At 48.2% G+C, this 22530-nt stretch overlaps 1 protein-coding gene across 6 annotated transcripts in view; it reads right to left on the bottom strand.

Moving 5' to 3' along the window:
* CUX1 (cut like homeobox 1) overlaps positions 1-22530 on the bottom strand; it is a 472474-nt gene that overhangs the window by 256799 nt on the left and 193145 nt on the right. The gene's annotated exons all lie outside the window — the stretch shown is intronic.

Here is a 22530-nt window from a genome sequence, read left to right as displayed (position 1 = left end):
TTTTTTTTTTGAGATGGAGTCTCGCTCTGTCACCCAATCTGTAGTGCAGTGGCAAGATCTCAGCTTACTGCAACCTCTGCCTTCTGGGTTTGAGTGATTCTCTCACCTCAGCCTCCCGAGTAGCTGGGACTACAGGTGCCCGCCACCATGCCCGGCTAATGTTTGTATTTGTAGTAGAGACGGGTTTTCGTCATGTTGGCCAAGATGGTCTCGAACTCCTAATCTCAGGTGATCCGCCCACCTTCATCTCCCAAAGTGCTGGGATTACAGGCGTGAGCCACCATGACTGGCCCTAGCTGCCATTTTAATGCACTGTTAAGTGGGAGATACAGCCTGTTTTGAATCCACATCTGACAGAGTCACAATAAATTTTATCTCACGCCACCAGTGCCCATTTCGAAACACCAGGACATCCCATAGGTGTGTGCTTATGATCTTGTTCAGAGCATTTTATTTAAAATGAAGTAACTGAGAAAGTGCTTCAAATACTTTGAAAAGACTCGACTAAGATAATATCTTATTTACTGAAAGTTTAGGCATTGAAACTATTATTTTTTTTTTTTTCTAAGACAGAGTCTCACTCTGTTGCCCAGGCTAGGGTGCAGTGGCGAGATCTCGGCTTACTACAACCTGCACCTCCCAGGTTCAAGTGATTCTCCTGCCTCAGCCTCCCGAGTAGCTGGGATTACAGACGTGCGCCACCACGCCCGGCTAATTTTTGTATCTTTAGTACAGATGGGGTTTCACCATGTTGGCCAGGCTGGTCTCAAACTCCTGACCTCAGGTGATCCGCCCGCCTCAGCCTCCCAAAGTGCTGGGATTACAGGCATAAGCCACCGCGCTGGGCCTATATTTTGGTTCATGAAGCCTTCTGAGAATCTGAGGAAAGCTACTGACCTTGCCCTTAGAAATAAAACTCTGCAAATTATTTTATCAGAGCCTTCCTATGTAAGGCCTATCAAGATCCCAGATGAAGAAGTCTTCTTATTCTATATCATCACATATAGCCATATGTGCTTATTTATATTTAAATATAACTTAAAGTTAAATAAATTTGGAAAATTCAGTTTCTCAGTTACCCTAGCCACATTTCAAGGATTTGGTAGCCACTTGGCACTGGTGGCTACTGCTTCCAACCATGCAGACACAGAATTTTTCCATCATCACAGAGGGACCTACAGGATAGGCCTGTACAGCAAGTTTTTGTTTTTTTTGAGACAGGGTCTTGCTCTGTCACCCAGGTTAGAGTGTAGTGGTGTGATCATAGCTCACTGCAGCCTCAACTTCCTGGGTTCAAGCGATCCTCCCATCTCAGCCTCCCCAGTAGCTGGGACTACAGATGCACACCATCATGCCTTGCTAATTTTCTTATTTTTTTGTAGGGATAAGGGTCTTGCTATGTTGCCCAGGTTGGTCTTGAATTCCCGGACTCAAGCGATCTGCCTGTCTTCTTCTCCCAAAGTGCTGGGATTACAGGTGTGAACCACTGCGCCTGACCACTGTACCACAAGTTTCTTGACAAATATCACCAGCCCACATTATTTTGTATTGTGATCCTGTGGAAACATTTGGTCAAGAAGCATTATAATTTCCCTTTAAACTATATACTGTTCCAAAGGATGCATTTCTAAACGTGATACCATCATTTCCTTGGAGAAGTCAATCCTGTTACTTCCTCAACTAGATGATTTTCTATATTTTTACACCAGGCTCCATGACAAAAAATAATCAGATTCTTTACCAACCTTTTTTTTTTTTCTCACCTAAGACGGGGTCTGGCTCTGTCACCCAGGCTGGAGTACAGTGGCATGATCTCGGCTCACTGTAACCTCCACCTCCCGGGTTCAAGAGATCCTCTCACCTCAACTTCCCATGTAGCTGGGACCACAGACATGCGCTACCACACCCGGCTAGTTTTTGTATTTTTCGTAGAGACAGGGTTTCACCATGTTGCCCGGGCTGGTCTCGAACTCCCAGGTTCAAGCGATATGCCCGCCTTTGTTTCCCAAAGTGCTGTGGATTACAGGTGTGAGCCACCATGTCTGGCCACCAATCTCTTTTTATATAAATAAGGCTATCTGTGGTCAGCACCAATGATAGTCCGCCAGAGATAACCACGTCCTCATAGCTGGTGCTTGTGAATGCGTTAGATTGCAATGGTAAAAGGGGATTTTGCAGATGGGATTATGTCAGGGGTCATGAGTCAGGAGATGATCCTGGATTATCCAGGTGGGCCCGGTGTAATCCCAGGGCTCCTAGTAAGAGACAGGCAGGAGGCTCAGAGTCAGAGGAGATCTGAGGACGGACGCAGAGGTCGGAATGCTATAGGAATTCAGGCAGCCCGAGACGCTGGAAACTGCCAGGAAACTGATTCTCCCCCAGAGCTTCTAATAGGAACACAACGCTGGCTGACACCTTGATTCCAGCCTGGGGAATCCATTCCACTTTGGACTCCTGAACTCAAGCACTGTCAGATGATAAATTTCTGTTGTTTTAAGCCACTCGGCGCATGGCAGGTTGCGACAGCAGCAACAGGAAGCTAACACATCACCACATTTCACCCCCTGTGCTTTTCAGAAAGGTAGAGGACAAAATATAACACAAAGGGTAACAAGGGAAAAGAGGGTGGACGGCGTAAAGAATGATGGGGGAAAGATTACTGTGATCCCAGCAGGGTCCAGGGAAAATGACCATAGGGGCTGGCACACAGTGGGGACTCAAACATGGAAAGGGTGCATGAGGGAATGAATGGAAGAATAGCTATGGCTGGGCATGCTGGCTCACACCTGTAATCCCAGCACTTTGGGAGGCTGAGACAAGTGGATCATCTGAGGTCAGGAGCTCGAGACCAGCCTGGCCAGCATGGCGAAACCCCATCTCTACTCAAAATACAAAAATAAGCTGGGTGTAGTGGTGCATGCCTGTAGTCCAGGCTACTCAGGAGGCTGAGGTGGGAGGATAGCTTAAACCCCGGAGGCAGAGGCTACAGTGAGCTGAGACTGCACCAATGCCCTCTAGCCTGGGTGACAGAGTGAGACTCTCTCTCAAAGAAAAAAACAAAAAAAGGCTTAACAAGGGCCCAGATTTGGAGGGAAAGGAGACAAGCCAGATGAGGTCATGGAATGAGAAAGCTGGTGGGGCTGAGAGATTTCAGATTACAGCAGAGAAATGGAAGAGGGCAGAGCTTGATGGAGGAGAGCAGGGGGCTGGGGGCACAGGGCCAAGGCCAGGCCCTAAACGGCAGTGTGCCTTAGCAGGCATGCTCCTGGGTTACCCCCAACCCTGCCAACCTGGCACAGGGCCAGCCTCATGCAAACACCAGCTCTGAGAAGGACAGGAGATGATACAATTATTTCTATATTCTGTTACAGCATTCCAGAAAGGCAGAAGGGCTATGCCTTTTATAATGTCCTTAAATAAAGCAAACTCTTCTCACCCCATCCATGTATTTTTTTCCCTTTTGAGCATATTCATGTCTCCTAACAGACCTACAAAAATAACCTTTTTGATATTAAACCTACATGTGTGTTTGTACACACACTCACGCACGCACACATATTTAAAGACAGTTGAAGAAGGAAAAACCACTATATACTCACATGTATCATACACAAACTGATATATATGTACTTCAAGCTGCCAGCCAAAAATCACTCATTCTAATTTCATCTTTGGCAGTTTGCAAAATTCCTGATCCAATTCTGCTGCCTGCAAATATTATTCAGTTTTGTACTAAACTAAGAAGAAAGATACAAAGATGTTCAATTCTGGCCAGGCACAGTGTGGCTCACGCCTATAGTCCCAGCACACTGGGAGGCTCCCCACCTCAACTCGGGGGGTTGAGGCTGCAGTGAGCCAAGGTCGTGCCATTACACTCCAGCCTGGGTGACAAGAGAGAGACTCTGTCTCAAAAAAGATGCTCAATTCTGACCCACAGAATTCTCCGTCGTCGGTTAGCAAGGACATGATACGATTTACTGTCTTTCTAGAACACAGCACTCTTTGCTGTCTGGACAGCACCAGAAAATGCAGACTCTGCCACTTACTGGTCCTCATGCACACCCGCACAATCCCTCTTTGTGGTCATAAACTGGAAAAAGTGGGGTTCAGGACGGCCAAAACCACAGTGGAACAAATGATAATGAGGCAGTGAACACATGTTTAAAAACTTTTTTGCGGGGGGGCGGGGGGGATGGAGTCTTGCTCTGTCACCCAGGCTGGAGTGCAGTGACGTGATCTTGGCTCGCTGCAACCTCTACCCCCGAGGTTCAAGCGATTCTCCTGCCTCAGCCTCCCAAGTAGCTGGGACTACAGGTGTGAGTCACCTCGCCCTGCTAATTTTTGTACTTTTAGTAGAGACAAGTTTTCACCATGTTGGCCAGGCTGGTCTCGAACTCCTGACCTCAAGTAATCTGCCCACCTCGGCCTCCCAAAGTGCTGGGATTATAGGCTTGAGCCACTACACCCAGCCATGTTTTAAAACTTAATTACTTCAAGTTACACACTTAATTCAGTTATATACTTAATTCAGGTTTGTTAGTGATGTTTTCACCTTGTTTCCATCCCATCTCATCTATTGGGCAAAAAGCAACAAACATCTTAATGCACAGAAAATTATGTTCTTGAGATAATTCCTATCAGATGTCTTTTGGCGAAAGCCAAAATAGCTCATGTCAACCTCCTCTCCTTTGAGTACACAGCAAATAAATGATGTTTACACAGAGATGTTTCTATGTGGAAGGATTTCCATTATTTTCTCCTTTTTTTTTTTTGAGACAGTGTCTCGCTCTTCCAGGCTGGAGTGCAGTGGCTCAATCATAGCTCACTGCAGTCTTGACCTCCCGGGCACGAGCAATCCTCCCATCTCAGCACCCCAAGCAGCTGGAACTAGAGGCATGCGCCACCATGTCCGGCTAATTTTTGCATTTTTTTGTAGAGAGGGGGTTTCGCCACGTTGCCCAGGCTGATCTCAAACTCCTAGGCTCAAGTGATCCACCCACCTCGGCCTCCAAGAGTGCTGGGATTACAGGCGTGTGCTACTGTGTCTGGCCAGATTTCCATTATTCTCGAAACCGCTGATTCACAACTCAGTTTTTAGGTCAGAGAACCGAACAGCAAAATGCTATTAAGGAATTTTCTAGGTAATGCCAATTGCTGGAGGAAACCATTCTGATATAAAAGCAAAATAGAGACAAAATCATCATGCAGTGTTCAATTGCACCTGTAATGTACGAGTGGGAGTTGTAACACACACACTCCTGAGCCCTCTCTGGAAGTCTCTGCTCCATCTTAGGGCCTCGTGCTCCCAATTCCCATGAGCTCCCTTCCACTCCCCATATCCCAGAGTCGCGTGCCAGGGACCCAGAGCTGGTGACACGCTGAGCTGCTGCACGGAGGTTCACCTCTGTCTGCAGGAGCGAGAGGGTCACTGGAATCAGCACAAACACAATGCACACACAGAAGAAGGCTGTGAATTACAAACACATCTCCAAAGTCATCAAGTCATTTCTATTTTTAAAATATCTAGGCCGGAGGTGGTGGCTCACACCTATATTCCCAGCACTTTGGGAAGTTGAGGCGGGCAGATCACCTGAGGTCAGGAGTTGGAGACCAGCCTGACCAACATGGAGAAACCCCATCTCTACTAACAAAAAATACAAAATTAGGTGGGCATGGTGGTACATGCCTATAATCCCAGCTACTCAGAAGGCTGAGGCAGGAGAATCGCTTCAACCCAGGAAGAGCAGGTTGCGGTGAGCCGAGATTGCACCATTGCACTCCAGCCTGGGCAACAACAGCGAAACTCCATCTAGAAAAAAAAGAGAGAGAGAGAAAAAAAAGTATCTGGTAACTCACACCTGTAATCCCAGCACTTTGGGAGGCCAAGGCGGGAGAATTGCTTGAGCCCAGGCATTCGGGACCAGCTTGGGCAACATGGTGAAACCCTAGCTCTAGAAAAAATACAAAAATGAGTGAGTATGGTGGTGCAGGCTTGTAGTCCTACCTACTTTGGAGGCTGAGGCGGAGGATGGCTTGAGCCTAGGTATTTGGGATGGCAATGAGCTATGACTGTGCCACTGTAATCCAGCCTGGGTGACTCTGTCTCCAAATGGAAAAAAAAAAAAAAAAAAATCTGATAATCCGGGTTTCTGGATGTCTTTTTCACTCCACAGTAACCGGGATACTTTTCTGGGAAATAACCCTGACTGCATTTAAGAGGTGTAACATCTCTTGGTGGTACCCCATCCTGTACAGTGACAGCTCAGGGGTGGGACCCTTTCTCCTTTGGTGACAATGTAGTCTTTCCAAGAGCACTGGGACAGGGCGGGGGTAGTGAGGGGCTGAACTGGGTCACTTCTGAAAGACTTGATTCTGACTCTCGCAAGGTTGTTGCCAATGGTGCTAGAGGTGGGGACCCTTAGGGACCTGGCCCTGTGGCTTGGCCTGTTGTCACCTTCTGTTCCAGATCTCCCCCACCTGGGGTAATTCTCTGCTCTGGCCTCTCTCCTTTCCTCTGGTCTTAGCTCACTTTGTAATTTCTTTTTTTTTTTTTTCCAAATGGAGTTTCGCTCTTGTCGCCCAGGCTGGAATGCAGTGGCGCAATCTCAGCTCACTGCAACCTCTGCCTCCTGGGTTCAAACAATTCTCCTGCCTCAGCTTCCCAAGTAGCTGGGATTACAGGTGCCCACCACCATGCCCAGCTAATTTTTGTATTTTTAGTAGAGACGGGGTTTCACCATGTTGGCCAGGCTGGTCTTGAACTCCTGACCTCAAGGGATCCACCTGCCTCGGCCTCCTAAGTGTTGGGATTACAGGCGTGAGCCACCACGCCTGACCCCAATGTCTTTTATAAGGTCCTGGTAGCACCAATGAGAGAACAGTAATTACTAATGAAAGAAAAAATGTTCTTAGTATTTATTTTCCTGGATGTCATGTAAGATAGCTGTAAGTTTCCCTTATCAATGTATACAAGAGCTCAGACCAGGTATGGAGTCTTTAAAAACAAGACAATATATATTATATGATATGTGGACTGTAGACCTCAACTTTAAATCCAGTTCAGTGAAAAATGAAGTTTCTTTTGTTCCAGGATACTGAAACCGTCACTTCCCATCTCATCTGAAGATGAACCACATAACCACCAGCGTGGCATCGTTCCTCTGGTTACTTTTATAGATGAACACATATTCCTTCCAGTCCTTGTGATAGAAAAGGGTAATTTTAAATGGCATTGAAACTCAAGTATTAAATAAAAAATATCTTTCTATACAACAGCAGACAGTAAGTATGTCCTGGCAATTTCTCAAAGATTTTAGTTCACAGGTTTGAGAAAAATTCCATTAGCTTTAATTATTTATCAGCAGTCAATTTAGATTACTGTTCTTGACCTATTTTTACAGTGTATAGGCCACCCAGCAATGAAATAAATGAATAGTCTTTTTCTACAATGGCTGATTTTCTGAAATAAAAGAAATCTGGTTTAAAGGAGGAATGAAACCCCAAACATGTAATTACCACAATATATAACCCGCCACGCTGCTTTTGTAGTTGGATAAAATGCACATCTTTGTGAGTTTTTTGGTTATTAAATAAGATTATCTTGAAAGGGATAAACTCACTCCTGCTATAATTTCTTCCCATTTAAATGTCTTTGAGCCATTTAAAACATGTTCCGTGTCCTGGCAGAGTCTCCAATGCTGATGCGGTGGCTTTCGCGTGGTACCTGGTACAACTCCACCATGGGAAGGGCTGGCTTTGGGGGACTGGTGGGATCGAGAACTGAGATGAGGGTGAAGGATTTCAACATAGGGTGCCTGCTGGTAAGCAGCGAGGGGTACCCTGAAGCTGCAGGCGGGGACCCCTGAGTTCCCGAGCAAGAGGGGATCTGCAAGACTTGTCTGATGATGAGACGGGGCACGGTGGCTCATGCCTGTAATCCCAGCACTTTGGGAGGCCAAGGCAGGTGGATCACATGAGGGCAGGAGTTCAAGATGGTGAAACCTTGACTCTACTAAAAATAGAAAAATTAGCCAGGCATGGTGGCATGTGCCTGTAATCCCAGCTACTCCGAAGGCTGAGGCAGAATTGCTTGAACCCGGGAGGTGGAGGCTGCAGTGAGATTGCGCCACTGCACTCCAGCCTGGGCAACAGAATGAGACTATGTCTCAAAAAACAAACAAAGACTTGTCTGATGTTGAAAAGTGGGGTGTGTGTTGGGGGGGGGGGGGGTTATCTAAGTGGTAATGCCTGAATGTGGACCGAGGATAAAGGCTGAGGATGGTGCAAAGGACTCAGAAGAAGGGCAGATTCGAACTGCACAGAGGCCATGATCTGGCAGCACGTGGCCATGGCTCAGGGTTATGGTGGAGCCTGGATGCCAATGCCACTAAGCCAGCGATCCTCAAAGCAGGGTCTGGGGACTCCCGGCTCCCCAGATCCTTTCATGGATCCACAAGGTCAAAACTACTCTGGTTACTTGCCTTTTCCTCGCCTTCTCCGGCAAGTGTACAGTGGAGTTTTCCAGATGGCTGCGATGTGTGATGATAGCCTCACTCTGACACCAGTGGCTCGTGTGTTTGTGTGTTCCTGTGCTTTGCAGACTCCTCAGCTTTCATGTCTAACACAGTCAATACTGAGAGATACAGCACACACACACACGCACGCACGCACGCACACAAGCTCTCCGGGGTCCCCAATTTTAAGAGACTGAAACTTTGAGAAATGGTTGCACTAAGGCTTCTTCTGGTCTCAGAGCTGAGAACTGCTCATTGTCAAGGGAAAGGCTGTTTGTCCACTCTGAGATCCTGTATGTGGCCTCAGGGGCAGCTCAGACAGGACAGCCAGAGCCTTGTTGGCATCTGGGGATCAGACACCCCAGTGAGAGGGGCGTGCAAGCGCCAGCTCCAGTAGCCTGGGCTGGATCTGCCCTGCCCAGTCTCCAAAGCCATGTGTCCTGGGCTAGCCCACCTGGCATAGGAATTTCCTGCAGGACTGTCCTCGTGGCCAGGGGATCAGTGGTAGGAAATGGGAGAAGCCAAATTCAGGCTCCATTGGTTAATTCTCTTAAATAAGTCTGATTTGACTCTAGGTCTGATTTCAAAATATTCTTCCAGGTCCCTTTCTGAATAACTGCTCATGTCGAAACCTCTGACTGGGCACAGTGGCTCACACCTGTAATCCCAGCATGTTGGGAGGCCCAGACAGGAGGATTGTTTGAGGCCAGGAGTTCAAGACCAGTCTGGGCAATATAGGGAGACTCCTGCTCTACAAAAAAATTTCTAAAAAAATTACCCAGGCATGGTGGCAAGTGCCTACAGTGCGAGCTACTCGGGAGGGTGAGGTGGGAGGATCGCTTGAGCCCAGGAGGTTGAGGCTACAGTGAGTTATAATCATGCCACTGTACTCCAGCCTGGGTGACAGAGCAAGACTTCATCTCAAAAATAAACAAATCTCTAGTTATATTTCAGAACTTTGAAAATACATCTGTGATTTATTGATGTATCTATACATCAATAGATTTGGAATTTGTCAAAGAGAGGAACCACATGTTTTTCTGAGACAGAGTCTCGCTCTGTTGCCCAGCCTGGAGTGCAGTGGTGTGATCTTGGCTCACTGCAACCTCCGCCTCCCAGGCTCAAGGGATTCTCATGCCTCAGCCTCCTGAGTAGCTGGGATTACAGGTGTGTGTCACCATACCTGGCTAATTTTTGTATTTTTTAGTAGAGATGGGGTTTCTCCATATTGGCCAGGCTGGTCTGAAACTCCTGACCTCAGGTGATCCACCCATCTCAGCCTACTGAAGCGCCGGGTTACAGGCATGAGCCACCACGTCTGGCCCACATATTATATTTTAATTTATTCAGAAACCATTTGAGCATTAACTACCAGCAGTGAATGAGACGATCACAGTCCCTGCCCTCAGGGAGCTTATGTTCTAGCGAGAATGGTGAGGCCTCAATTTCTAGGAGACATTTGAGGAGATGTACATTCCTCCATTCTATTCCTGGGCCAAAGGATGGTGCTAGGTTTGGGGCAGACACTCAGTGAATACTTATGGATTGAATGAATGAAGAGATGCTCTTCTCAGACTCATCACCAAGCTCACTTTTTCACTTTTTTTTTTTTTTTTTGAGACGGAGTCTCCCTGTGTCGCCTAGGCCAGAGTGCGGTGGCGCGATCTTGGCTTACTGCAACCTCCACCTCCCGGGTTCAAGCAATTCTCCTGCCTCTATCTCCTGAGAAGCTGGGAGTATAGGCACCCACCACCACGTCAGGCTAATTTTTGCATTTTTAGTAGAGACAAGGTTTCACCATGTTGGAGAGGCTGGTCTCAAACTCCTGACCTCGGGTGATCTACCCGCCTCAGCCTCCCAAAGTGCTGGGATTACAGGCATGAGCCACCATGCCCAGCCCAAGTTAACATTTTGTGGACACTGCTGCAAAGGGGACTCCTGTGCTAGACAGAGATGGACCCCAAAGGTACCATTTCACCCCAGGACTCTCTGAAACCAACCGGGACGTGTGACTCCGACTTTTGCCACTGTGTCATTTATTCCAGATCTTATGCCCTGCTAACATTTAGACAAACGGGCTGTTTAAAATCAGAACGCAGATGAATCCTTTCTCTTAGTACTTTCAGGAGTCTATCCGTAAGAATAATCGGAGATGTAGGCAGAGATTTATGCACAAGAATGTTCAGCATGAGTTTAGAACAGAGAACAACTGGGAACAATGTGGATTCCGACACCAGGGGAGTACTTATGACGGAATTCTGCTAAAGCAATACAATCGCATATTAGGTAGTCAGTATAATTCTTTGTAAGAAACGAGGTCTCGCTCTGTCGTCCAGGCTGGAGTGCAGGGGCAGGCTCACTGTAGCCTGGAGTATCATTATTTTTTGAAGAACAGCAAAGACTTGGAATGAGGCACGTGACTTCCATTTATTCGACAGATGTTTGTTGAGTGGCTATTTAGGGCCTTCCGGCCCTGTTTCAGGGGCTCCTTCAATCATGAGCAGAGACCACAGGCTGCTGTGCCTCCTGGGCTTCTGTTGTGTGGCAGGTGAGACATGAGTCAAATCACCACCAGCATGGATGACACTTATCTGTGGCCGGTGCTGCAGAAGGGGCACGTGGAGCAAAGGGAGTTTAAGAGGCAAACCTGGCCGGGCACAGGGGCATGTGCCTGTAATCCCAGCACTTTGGGAGGTTAAGGTGAGAGGACTGCTTGAGCTCTGGAGCTCAACACCAGCCTGGGCAACACAACCAGAAAATCAAAAAAATTAGCTGGGTGTAGTGGCATGAGCCTGTAGTCCCAGCTACTTGGGAGGCTAAGGGAGGATTGCTTGAGCCTGGGAGGTCGAGACCAGCCTGGGCAACAGAGCAAGATCCCATCACTACAAAAAAATTTAAAATTTTTAAAAAGTAGCCACGTGTAGTGGCATGTGCCTGTAATCCCAGCTGCTTGGGAGTGAGGTGGGAGGACTGCTCGAGCCTAGGAGGTCATGGCTGCAATGAGTCGTAATTGCGCCACCACACTCCAGCCTGGTGACAGAGTGAGACCCTGCTTCCAAAAAAAGAAAAAGAAAAAAAGAGGCAGACCTGACCCTAGACAGCAGAGAAGGCTCCTTTGGGGAAGGAGCACGTGAACTCAGATCTGGACGATGCACAGGGGGCAGATGAGTGAAAGGAGCCACCAACTTTTATAAAGCATGTTTACAGTCTGACCCCAACATGATAACAATGAATCTCACACACATATAAGCATTTGGACACCACCACCAGGAAAGACATCAGTATGAAATGGGAGATGTTTCTAAGTGAACACAATTATGGCTTTTCTTTTTCCTTTGTCTTTAAATAAATTGTATCCTTTTGGCTGCACATGGTGGCTCACGCCTGTAATCCCAGCACTTTGGGAGGCTGAAGCGGGTAGATCACCTGAGGTCAGGAGTTTGAGACCAGCCTGGCCAACACGGTGAAACCCCGTCTCTACTTAAAATATAAAAATTAGCTGGGCATGGTGGTGTGTGCCTGTAGTCTGAGCTACTTGGGAGGCTGAGGCAGGAGAATTGCGTGAACCTGGGAGGCGGAGGTTGCAGTGAGCCGAGATCACACCACTGCACTCCAGCCTGGGTGACAGTGTGAGACTCCATCCCAAAAATAAAATAAAATCAGATCTCAGGCACTCTCCTTTCGCAGTTCCAGTTTATTTCTCCGCCTGGATGCCTGACTTCACGTTTATTCATCGCTTGTGTGCAACTAGTTTACCTAAAATTAAGCGGCTTGGAAAAGACATCCTTTCGTCTTAGGTTCATAATCAGCACATATTGTTTATTAATATTTACTAGCTTCACAGAGCTGCTCAGAGGAATAATTAATAATGAACGATGGGTAAATCTACCTGCAGACACAAAGCATGGTGTATATGCTTTCCGGGACACTCATTCAAACTCACACATGGACACGGAGGCAGGATCTTGGCAAGGCACCTGGTAACCCATGCGCAGCCAGAAAGAAAGATCTAAGTGGTAACCTCACAATTTTTTAGATGCTTTTTTTTATTTTTGGTGGTTGGGGGATACTACAGAGCCACTGGCATCGAAAATGCAGTCCATAATTTCTTAATTTCTAAATGGAATTATTTATACCATACAGATAGCAACCAAGCCTAAGCAACATGTAACTTAGGGGGCAACTAGGGAATTTAAACCTTTGAAACTAGATTTTATGTTTAAAGACGCTCAGCGGCTTCCCAACGGATTATCCCAACCTAGCAGGCGAAGGAGAAACAAAAACTTCCAAGCAAAGAAAGGCTTCCTGGCCCTCTCCGACTTTAGCAACCCTGATGGCAGAGCAGCACGTGGCTAGGAAGGGGACCTAACAGTCACTGCAGCCAAGAAAGTCCGTTCAAGGGCACCAAAGAAGCAGCAACTTAGTTTCATCCAGTTTTATCCAGCAGGTCCCAACCCTTGGAGACCCCAGAGGGCTCTGCAGAGGAGTGTATCTAAAAAGAAGTCTAATTTGTATCGATCTCTATGCCCAACTTTGCAATTCTCAGGATGCGTGCTGTTTTAAAATGAGCATATTACACAGGAAATTCTGGGTGGGAAATGGTGGCTGTGTTGTGGGAGTGAGTGGTGGCCATACCGAGTACCCTTATGTCTGTCTTTTGAGATACTATGAATGTAGCTTCTAAAAGGTGTGTCTAACAGCAACCTGCTGCGAAGGCCACAGAGATCGGTCTCTTGTGAGGTTGCTGCCCAGGAGAGTTCCAGGGACCTGAACAGAGATAGGCACAGTTTAGAAGCTGCTGGACCTGAAGGATACACACGGCTCAGTACCTGTTTTGCACCCTGTCCCTGGAAATGGAGCCACAAACTGCAACTTACTCAATAACAGATTAAAATGAAAAACAGGCTGGGCATGTTGATACATGCCTGTAATCCCAGCACTTTGGGAGGCTGAGGTGGGAGGATTGCTTGAGCCCAGGAGTTCGAGACCAGCCTTGGGCAATATGGCAAGACCCTATCTCTACAAAAAATACAAAAATTAGCCAGGCGTGGTGGCGTGTGCCTATGGTCCCAGCTACTCGGGAGGCTGAGATAGGATGGCTTGAGCCCAGAGAGGTCGAGGCTGCAGTGATCCGTGACTGTGCCACTGCACTCCAGCCTGGGAGACAGAACAAGCCCTTTCTCAAAAAAATAATAAAATGAAATGAGAAGAGTTTGCATATGAGTCAATCAGTCAAGAAAGCAGAGAACCCTCTATTTCTGGAGTGACTAGCCACAGAAAATACGCTGTATACGTGAGCTTGGATCTATGGAAAATTGTTGATGCTTAGAGAATGTGTTTGGTCAATAACTGCCTTTTGAATACTTCCGGAATTCCTCTAAGCAAGCTTTCTCAGGCCTGTTCCCAAATAGTGACTTTCACGCGGTCCTGGAATTTTCTTCTGAATACACAACATGGCTTCTTTGTAATGAAACAATTTAGGAAAGAAATACAGTTGAAGACATTCTATATCTCTTGGCTGGAGCTGCTGGCCCTGGTAGATGAATCATAGAAGTCCATAAATGTCGAGCAAATTTGCACAGACTTTTCTTTTACTACCATATATGGCAAATATAGATCTATTTATCTCCAACCATCTTGACATTAGCTTCGGCGATTTTTGTACCTTATTGTCTTTCTTACAAATTTCTCTTGATCTACGTCTCAGCCACACAAGACAGCACGTCCAACGACAGTAATGCCATTCATAACCCTGGGACGGTGCCTTTTTTTTTTTTTTTTTTGGTATGACAGCAGAATGGCAGAATGTTTAAACTAGTAAGTGTCAGAGGTAGATCAAAGTACCTAGCTATTTACATTCTTGCTACATCTTAGTGAACACCACAGGGCCGTAAGGACTACCGCAAGAATTTCACCTGAACAAGTTTTCTCCCCCAAGGAATTAGGTGTTTCTTATCACACATTTGGGAATCAGCTGAAAAACCCTGGTTGGTGCTGACTGCTTTTGATATATTCCTTAAAGAGATGAATACTGAAAATATTTTCAGGATTCTAAAAGCTGACTTGCTGGGAAATTCCATGCCTGGCTAAGATGATTTAAGAATTCTCTGGGGGAAATGCTTGCTTCATTCATTCATTCCTTTCTTCCTTCCTTCCTTCATTAAATTTTTACTGAGAGACGGAGATACAAAGATGGACAGCCCCTCCCGCCCCCCACTCTCCAGGACACAGAGTGGACACGGGAATGTATACCTTCTGGAAGCAGCCAGGGCCATCTCTTCATGACGCCGGGCAGTACCTTCAAAGAGTCCAGCCAGAGAGGACGCTGGGGAAAGTAGAGTGACCAGTCTGTCTTCTGCTTTCATTATCATATTCCCCCATGTGACAAGTACAAAATCTTCAGCTACAACCTTTAAAAGCTACTGAAGGCCAGGCATGGTGACTCACGCTTGTAACCCTAGCACTTTGGGAGGCCAAGCCGGGTGCATCACTTGAGGTTATAAGTTCGAAGCCAGCCTGGCTAACATGGTGAAACCTCGTTTCTACTAAAAATACAAAAATTAGCCAGGCGTGGTGGCACGCGCCTATAGTCCCAGCTACTTGGGAGGCTGAGACACGAGAATTGCTTCAACCCGGGAGGCGGAGGTTGCAGTGAGCTGAGATCGCACCACTGCATTCCAGCCTAGGCAACAGAGTGAGACCCCATCTCTTAAAGAAAAATTCTAAATAAATAAAATACATTTTTTTAAAAAAGCAAATCCTATGAAATCAACAATATGGCAGTCTATGTTTAAAACCTAATTGGGTGAAATTATTTTAGAATACCCTTTCAAAGAGTCCTTTCTGTAGTGCAAAATTATCTGAAATAAATAAATAAATTCAAGTGTCAACCAGCATGGCCAACATGGTGAAACCCCGTCTCTACTAAAAATACAAAAATTAGCCAGGTGTGGTGGCGGGTACCTGTAATTCCAGCTACTTGGGAGGCTGAGGTTGGAGAATCGCTTGAACCCAGTGACCAGAGATTGCACCATTGCACTCCAGCCTGGGTGACAAGACTGAAACTCCATCTCAAAATAAAAAAATAAATTCAAGTGTCTAAGTAAGATAATAAAAATCCTCTCACCCTGCTGCCGAAAATGAGAGGGGTGTACCTCCGTGTCCTGCCCTGGTTAGGCACCAACTCTACTGGGTAGTTCTCCCACCCACAGGGAGTTAACAAAAAAAGGCAGAAGGCCAGGTGCGGTGGCTCATGTCTGTAATCTCAGCACTTTGGGAGGCCAAGGTGGGCAGGTCACCTGAGGTCAGGAGTTCAAGACCAGCCTTGCCAACACGGTGAAACCCGTCTCTACCAAAAACACAAAATTAGCTGGGCATGGTGGCGCATGCCTGTAATCCCAGCTACTTGGGAGGCTGAGGCAGGAGAATCACTTGAACCCAGGAGGAAAAATAAATAAATAAGCAAGCAAGCAAGCAGAAGAGACCATGTTTGTCTCCAAAATCCCATCACCAGCGTATGAGAATAGCAAAACTGAAGAGAAAGGCATTGGTGGTCTCGGGGAAGGGGCTGTAGGGCCTGAGCAGCTCCTGCCAGGCAGAGGATCATGAAATCCAAACGTGTCCTCCTCCAAATGCCCACTGCGCTCTCAGTGCTGGGCTTGGCCACAATTTGGTGTGAATGCTTCGAGACTCACACCAAATCCTTAGCATGGATACACCATACAATGATATATCTGGAGACAGCTTACCCGAACAAAGAGACTGTCAATAGCAATATTATTTTACTTTTTTTTTTGTTTTTCTGAGATGGAGTTTTGCTCTTGTTGCCCAGGCTGGAGTGCAATGGCGTGATCTTGGCTCACTGCAACCTCTGCCTCCCGGGTTCAAGTGATTCTCCTGCTTCAGCCTCCTGAGTAGCTGGGATTACAGGCATGTGCCACCATGCCCAGCTAATTTTTTGTATTTTTAGTAGAGATGGGGTTTCTCCATGTTGGTCAGGCTGGTCTCAAACTCTCTACCTCAGGTGATCCGCCCACCTCGGCCTCCCAACGTGCTGGGACTACAGGCATGAGCCACTGCGCCTGGCCAATATAATTTTACTTTTATAAAATGATATCCACACTTTCGGCTTAGACACAAAGCACAACCAGCATCTTTCAGCGTGGTCCTCATGCCCACCGGCAGAACTCCTTCAATGAGTTTCCTGAATCTCTTTTAGACACCCCTTCATCCTATAAATGTGCCACACATGCGTGTGACATGTCCCTATGCACACAGACACATATTAACTTAAATATGCACACACACATACAAACCAGTAACAGACAATGTCATCTCTACTTACTTCCCTTTCCGGGAAGCTACAGGTATGTACATCACCTGTATGTTGTCTGATATAAAAGAGATGCCCAATCACGAATTCCATGATACAGATTTAAGAGATGCTATGCATGATCCACTCGATGAATCTCCCTTTCTTATGTAAGCACATATGCAAGTCAGTTTTTTTTGAGACAGATTCTTTTTGTTCTGTTGCCCAGGCTGGAGTACAGTGGTATGATCTCAGCTCACTGCAACCTCCACCTCCGGGTTCAAGTGATTCTCCTGCTTCAGCCTTCTGAGTAGCTGGGGCTACAGGCGCTCACCACCAGGCCTGGCTAATTTTTGTATTATTTAGTAGAGACGGGGTTTCACCATGTTGGCCAGGCTGGTCTCAAACTCCTGACCTCAGGTGATCTGCCCACCCCCGCCTCCCAAAGTGTTAGGATTACAGGCACGAGCCACCGTGCCCAGCTGCACCCTTGCTGTTTCACATCACGGACTCTAGCACCGGCAGCAAGGGAGGCCGCCCACCTCACTCTTTCTTTTTTAAGAAGTCCGCTGTTCTGAGAGGTCAGAGCAACCTTTCTTTCGTTTTCAAGCTCCCTGTGTGTGCTGGAGAAGCTGTCTTTATAGGTTTTAACATGTACCAACCAGAGATTAAGCTAAGTGAGGCACGCCAGTCACGAAGGCTCACTGAAATTATGCCTGCTAATCTTTTAAATGGCAAGAACGTTAGGCAGCACAAAAGGAATGTTAGTAATTCCAAAGCTTTTACCCAACTGAGGAGGTTTAAATTTACAGGAACATGTACTAGAGATAAAGAAGTCCAAGGCCGTTGGCCAACCTGTCTGCCACGCTGGTGTGCAGAAGGGCAGAAGATTCTGTAAGGAGAGAGAAGGGGTGGAGGCTGGAAGACGGGCGGAGGGCCAGGATTTAAGACCTGGCATGGGCCTGAACTCACCTGAATCATTTTACTTGTAGAAAGAGGCTACAGGTTGGGTGCAGTGGTTCATGCCTGGAATCTCAGCACTTTGGGAAGCCAAGGTGGGAGGATCACTTGGGGTCAGGAGTTCGAGACCAGCCTGAGCAACATAGCAAGATCTCACCTCTAAAAGAGAAGCTGGGTTCCCTGGTTTGGACTGAGCAATTTCTTTGGCCTTCTTAGAAATGAGCCGCTTTGCAGCCTCACACAGCCTTTCTTCAGTGTGTACATTAGGGTGCTGTGCGGCCCAGGTGAGGGGTGTCACCTGGCCACATCCATGGAGGGATCCTAACACCATCATTTGTGCGGTCAGCGTCATGACAGCCACTCCACTGTGCTTGCTTCTAGATGCTTCCGAACAGCCCTTCAGGTATGGAATCATCCCTGTCGTGTAAATAGGAAATGTGCAACTCCCAGAGGTTGTACATTGCACCTGAGGCCATTTGGCTACAATCCAAACTCTGGGTGCGGCTGGCGCCAAAGCTGCTACGCCACGCTGCCTTCTAAGCTGCATTTCATCTGGAACCGCCGTGGCTGGCGGGCCGAGCCTCTGAACACTGCAATTCAGGTTAATCACACAGACCTGCTGGAGCACGTGGGGCCGAGGGTTCCCTGTACCTCCCTTCTAGCCCCTGCTGTATGGATCTCTGACCTCACTACTGGCAGGCCTGAACTGCCATGAGTTATCAAGAACCTGAGAGGCCTCTGATCTGCTCCACCCACATCTGTGCCCACCAGGAAAAACAAAAATCCTGATAAAAGACCTGGGGTGCGCGTCAGGATTCACCATGACCGTGCTGTGGTCTCGCCTCCTGAGGAGCTATTTTGTTCATCATAAGTAGGCAGTTTGACAACTGCTCCATGTTCAGGCCCTACCCCGTGTCCTGTCCTAGTCAAGGTCAGGGAAGGAAAGGTGCCTTGTCCCCAGGCAAGTGGGCCCCCAGCAGAGCAGGACAGGCTGGGGCCCTGGGGTTCTTGGGCTCTTTTGGTTGGGGGCTGAACACTGGTCATATTCCGACCTCTAGAGAGGGCAGAGGAGGACAGACACACACTCTGCACCTCAGGGATTACACGAGGAGAATAAAGACAAGCACACGACCGAAATACCAGGCAGGAAATGAAATGTGCCGAAAGACAGGCGCAGCTAGCCTACGACGGGGGCCCAAGGAATGAAAATCCCTCTTTGCTGGGCTGGGGGCACCTGAACTGGGTGACATTTGCACACAGAGGGGTGAGTAGAGGTGGGGGGGCTTTCTAGAAAGAGACAAGACACAAACAGAGGGAAAAAAGAGGAGATGTAGAGATACAAACAAGGTGAAGCTGATGGAGTAAGACAGGGGAGAGGGGGCCAGCGGCGACAGGCTCCCAGATCACCAAAGCTGCCAGAAGAACCCAGACATGGCCTGAGAGGCGGGTGGACGGCCACCAACCACGCAAAAGGTAGTACGCAGAGACCAGACCAGGGTCTGCTTCAGGAAGGTGACTCCTGCTAAAGGACGGGCCAGAGGGGAAAGCCTGGAGATGGAAGATACCAGCTGGGAAATACAAGTTTGGACAAAGGTAACAGAACCAGAGGTGGTGCCTGTAATCCCGGCACTTTGGGAGGCCAAGGCAGGTAGATCACCTGAGGTCAGGAGTTCGAGATCAGCCTGACCAACATGGTGAAACCCTGCCTCTACTAAAAATACAAAAATTAGACGAGTGTGGTGGCGGGTGCCTGTAGTCCCAGCTACTCAGGAGGCTGAGACAGTAGAATCGCTTGAACCCAGGAGGCGGAGGTTGCAGTGAGCCGAGATTACACCACTGCACTCCAGCCTGGGTGACAGAGCGAGACTCCATCTCAAAAAAAAAAAAAAAAAAAAAAAAACCCCAACAAAAAAAAACACCAGAGGTGGGTGGTGGCGAGGGTGGGGGGAGGAGGAAGACAATGTTCCCCAGAATTAAAATAAACTGGACTTGGCAAGCAGACTGATGGGAACAGGAGAGAGTGGGGCTTTGTAGAAGTTTAGGGCCCAGGTGAGGGTGAGGGTGAGGGTGGCAGCCCCTGCCACGAGCCAGACAGGAGGGGCACAGGCCAGGAACTGATCCGGTGGTGAAGATGATGAGAAATCCACGCTGGGAAATACCCGGAGCTGGCAGGACTTCCACAGAGGACCCAGGCCCTGGCACCCACGGGCGGAGGGTGGGAGGTGAGGAGGTTCTGTGGCCAGGGCCCTTGGAAATGTCCCCTTAACAGAAGAGGGGAAGAGAACAGAAAGGCTGCAACAACTAAAAACTAAAAGGGGAAAAAGGCTGAGACCTGTGGAAGAGCCAAGGGCCTCAGTGAGCGAGTGGTCTGATCTGAGAATGAACTGAGGGATTCAAAGTCAGAGAGGGCCATGGCTTAGGTACAGGAGGCCGAGGCTGCAGTGAGCCAGGATCGCGCCTGCACTCCAGCCTGCGCGACAGAGCGAGACCCTGTTTCAAAAATTCAATCAGTAAAAAATGAAATACAAACAAAATAAAAATTCAGAGGGCCATCAGTGAAGACCTCGGGGCATCTCGGCTCCGTGTGTGGGGTCTGTTCCTTGGATGAGGCCAGCAGCAAAGATGAGGAGAGATCCACCCCGAGGTAGCTCGCGGAGAGCCACTGTCAAGCGGAGGAGGAGGCCCGCGCTGGCGAAATCTACAAGAAATACACTTTTGTGTGGGAAATCTAAGAAGCAAGGGTTTTCCACTGCATCCCGGCCTGCACCGTGGTGGGCAAGGATGGCTTCTTGCTCCTTTCGCACGCTCAGCATGGTGCAGCCCCTTGCACCCTTGGCAGTGACACCTGATGCATCCAGTGGTTTTATTCCACATCTGCCCATCACAAACTGTTCTAGATTAAATCAGTTTCTGAAGATGACAGCCCAAACCCATTCACCAATAACCTTATTTTCCCTAAAAGAAAAATTCATTCTAGGGCGGGGCACGGTGGCTCACGCCTGTAATCCCAGCACTTTGGAAGGCCGAGATGGGTGGATCGCCTGAAGTCAGGAGTTCGAGACCAGCCTGGCCAACATAGTGAAAACCCGTCTCTACTAAACATACAAAAATTAGCCAGGCGTGGTGACACGCTCCTGTAATCCCAGTTACTCGGGAGGCTGAGGCATGATAATTGCTTGAACCCGGGAGGCGGAGGTTGCAGTGAGCCGATATCGTGCCATTTCACTCTAGCCTGAGTGACAGCGCGAGACTCTGTCTCAAAGAAAAAAAAAGGAAAGAAAAGAAAAAAAAAATCCATTCTACCGAGATGTGATAAAAACTGGCATTCCAGAGTTGTCCTTCGAGGGAGCACTGAGGCATGGTCAGCAGAGAGCCTGACGAGGCTTCCCTGTTCAAAGAGTAACTAGACCATCAGCCTGGCCATTAAAAGGCAGGTTTCCAACTGGAGGCTCCAAACTGAAAGAGACCGACTTCCGAGCCAGTGAACCCCGCGGGTCTTTTTCTCTTTACTCCCAGCTTAAAAGGAGGGAGGTTCTGAAGGGAAACCCCAGGCAGCTTTCTTTCTGAATGGCTGCAGCCCCACCGGGGTCCTCCTACTTCCTCCCTAGGGTCTGCAACTAAGAACGACAGACTTCAACCTCGGCAGCCTTAGCTTTCCAAGCGGATCTTCTGTCGGCTTCCAAAACAAACCAGTTTCTCTGGCCAACCTCATCTACATGGCTGCTCGCTCCTCGTGACTTTTCTCTTTGGACCCTCTGCTTTGGTAAAAGCAAAGGGTTTTAGGCTTTTTATCCTGGAATGCTAATGAGGTGCTCTTACTTCATTGAAAGGGCCTAAGAGGAGATACACTACTTATGCCTCCAGAAGCAGGTTCCCGGAAGGATGTGATCTTTCCAGGTCTTCCCAGAGGCTGAGCTGCTAACTATGTCCCTGAGAGCCCCAGCCTCAGCAGGTGGAGTACAGAGAGGAGGGGAACCCAGCATCAGTGGGGTGAAGCTTTAGGAATCACGCAGTCAGGAAAACTAGCCTCAAGAAGAAAGAGGCCAGGCGCAGTGGCTCACGTCTATAACCCCAAGCACTGTGGGAGGCCGAGGCAGGAGGATCACTTGAGGACAGGAGTTTGAGACCAGCCTGGGAAAGATAGGGAGACCATCATCTCTGCAAAAATAAAAAAATTTAGCCAGGTGCAGTGGTGCACACCTGTGGTTCCAGCTACTTGGGAGGCTGAGGTGGGAGCATCGCTTGAGCCCAGAAGCTCAAGGCTGCAGTGGAGCTATGATCGCGCTACTCCACCCCAGCCTGGATGATGGAGCAAGACCCTGTCTCAACAAAACAAAACAAAACCAGGCTGGTCTCGAACTCCTGGCCTCAGGTAATGTGCCTGCCTCAGCCTCCCGAAGTGCTGGGATTACAGGCGTGAGCCACCGTGCCCGGCCCAGTGGAGATTTTTAATGCATCTCTAGAGTTTTCCTGGAATTCCTTTCCGACTCTATCGAAAGCCAAGTTCTCTGTGACACAGCAAAACCCCCGACTCCCAGGTACTTCTGGGTAGAAGCTGACAGAGCCTGAACAACAGGCAGGAGAGGGACCCGAACAGGGGGACGACCTGCAGGCCCCTGCCTGCAACAGCAGCAGATGCTCTCTCCCAGGGGTCAGCAAGCCGCGGCGAGCCGGCCAAAACCAGCCAGCTGCTGGGATTTTTATGGCCCATGAGCTAAGAATGGTTTTTACACTTTTAAATGGTTG

The sequence above is a fragment of the Hylobates moloch genome, unplaced genomic scaffold (genome assembly GCF_009828535.3).
Source record: "Hylobates moloch isolate HMO894 unplaced genomic scaffold, HMol_V3 SCAFFOLD_1, whole genome shotgun sequence".
NCBI classification, from domain to species: Eukaryota; Metazoa; Chordata; class Mammalia; order Primates; family Hylobatidae; genus Hylobates; species Hylobates moloch.
Note: the sequence above shows the minus strand (reverse complement) of the source record. Positions and strands in the feature narration are given on the sequence as shown.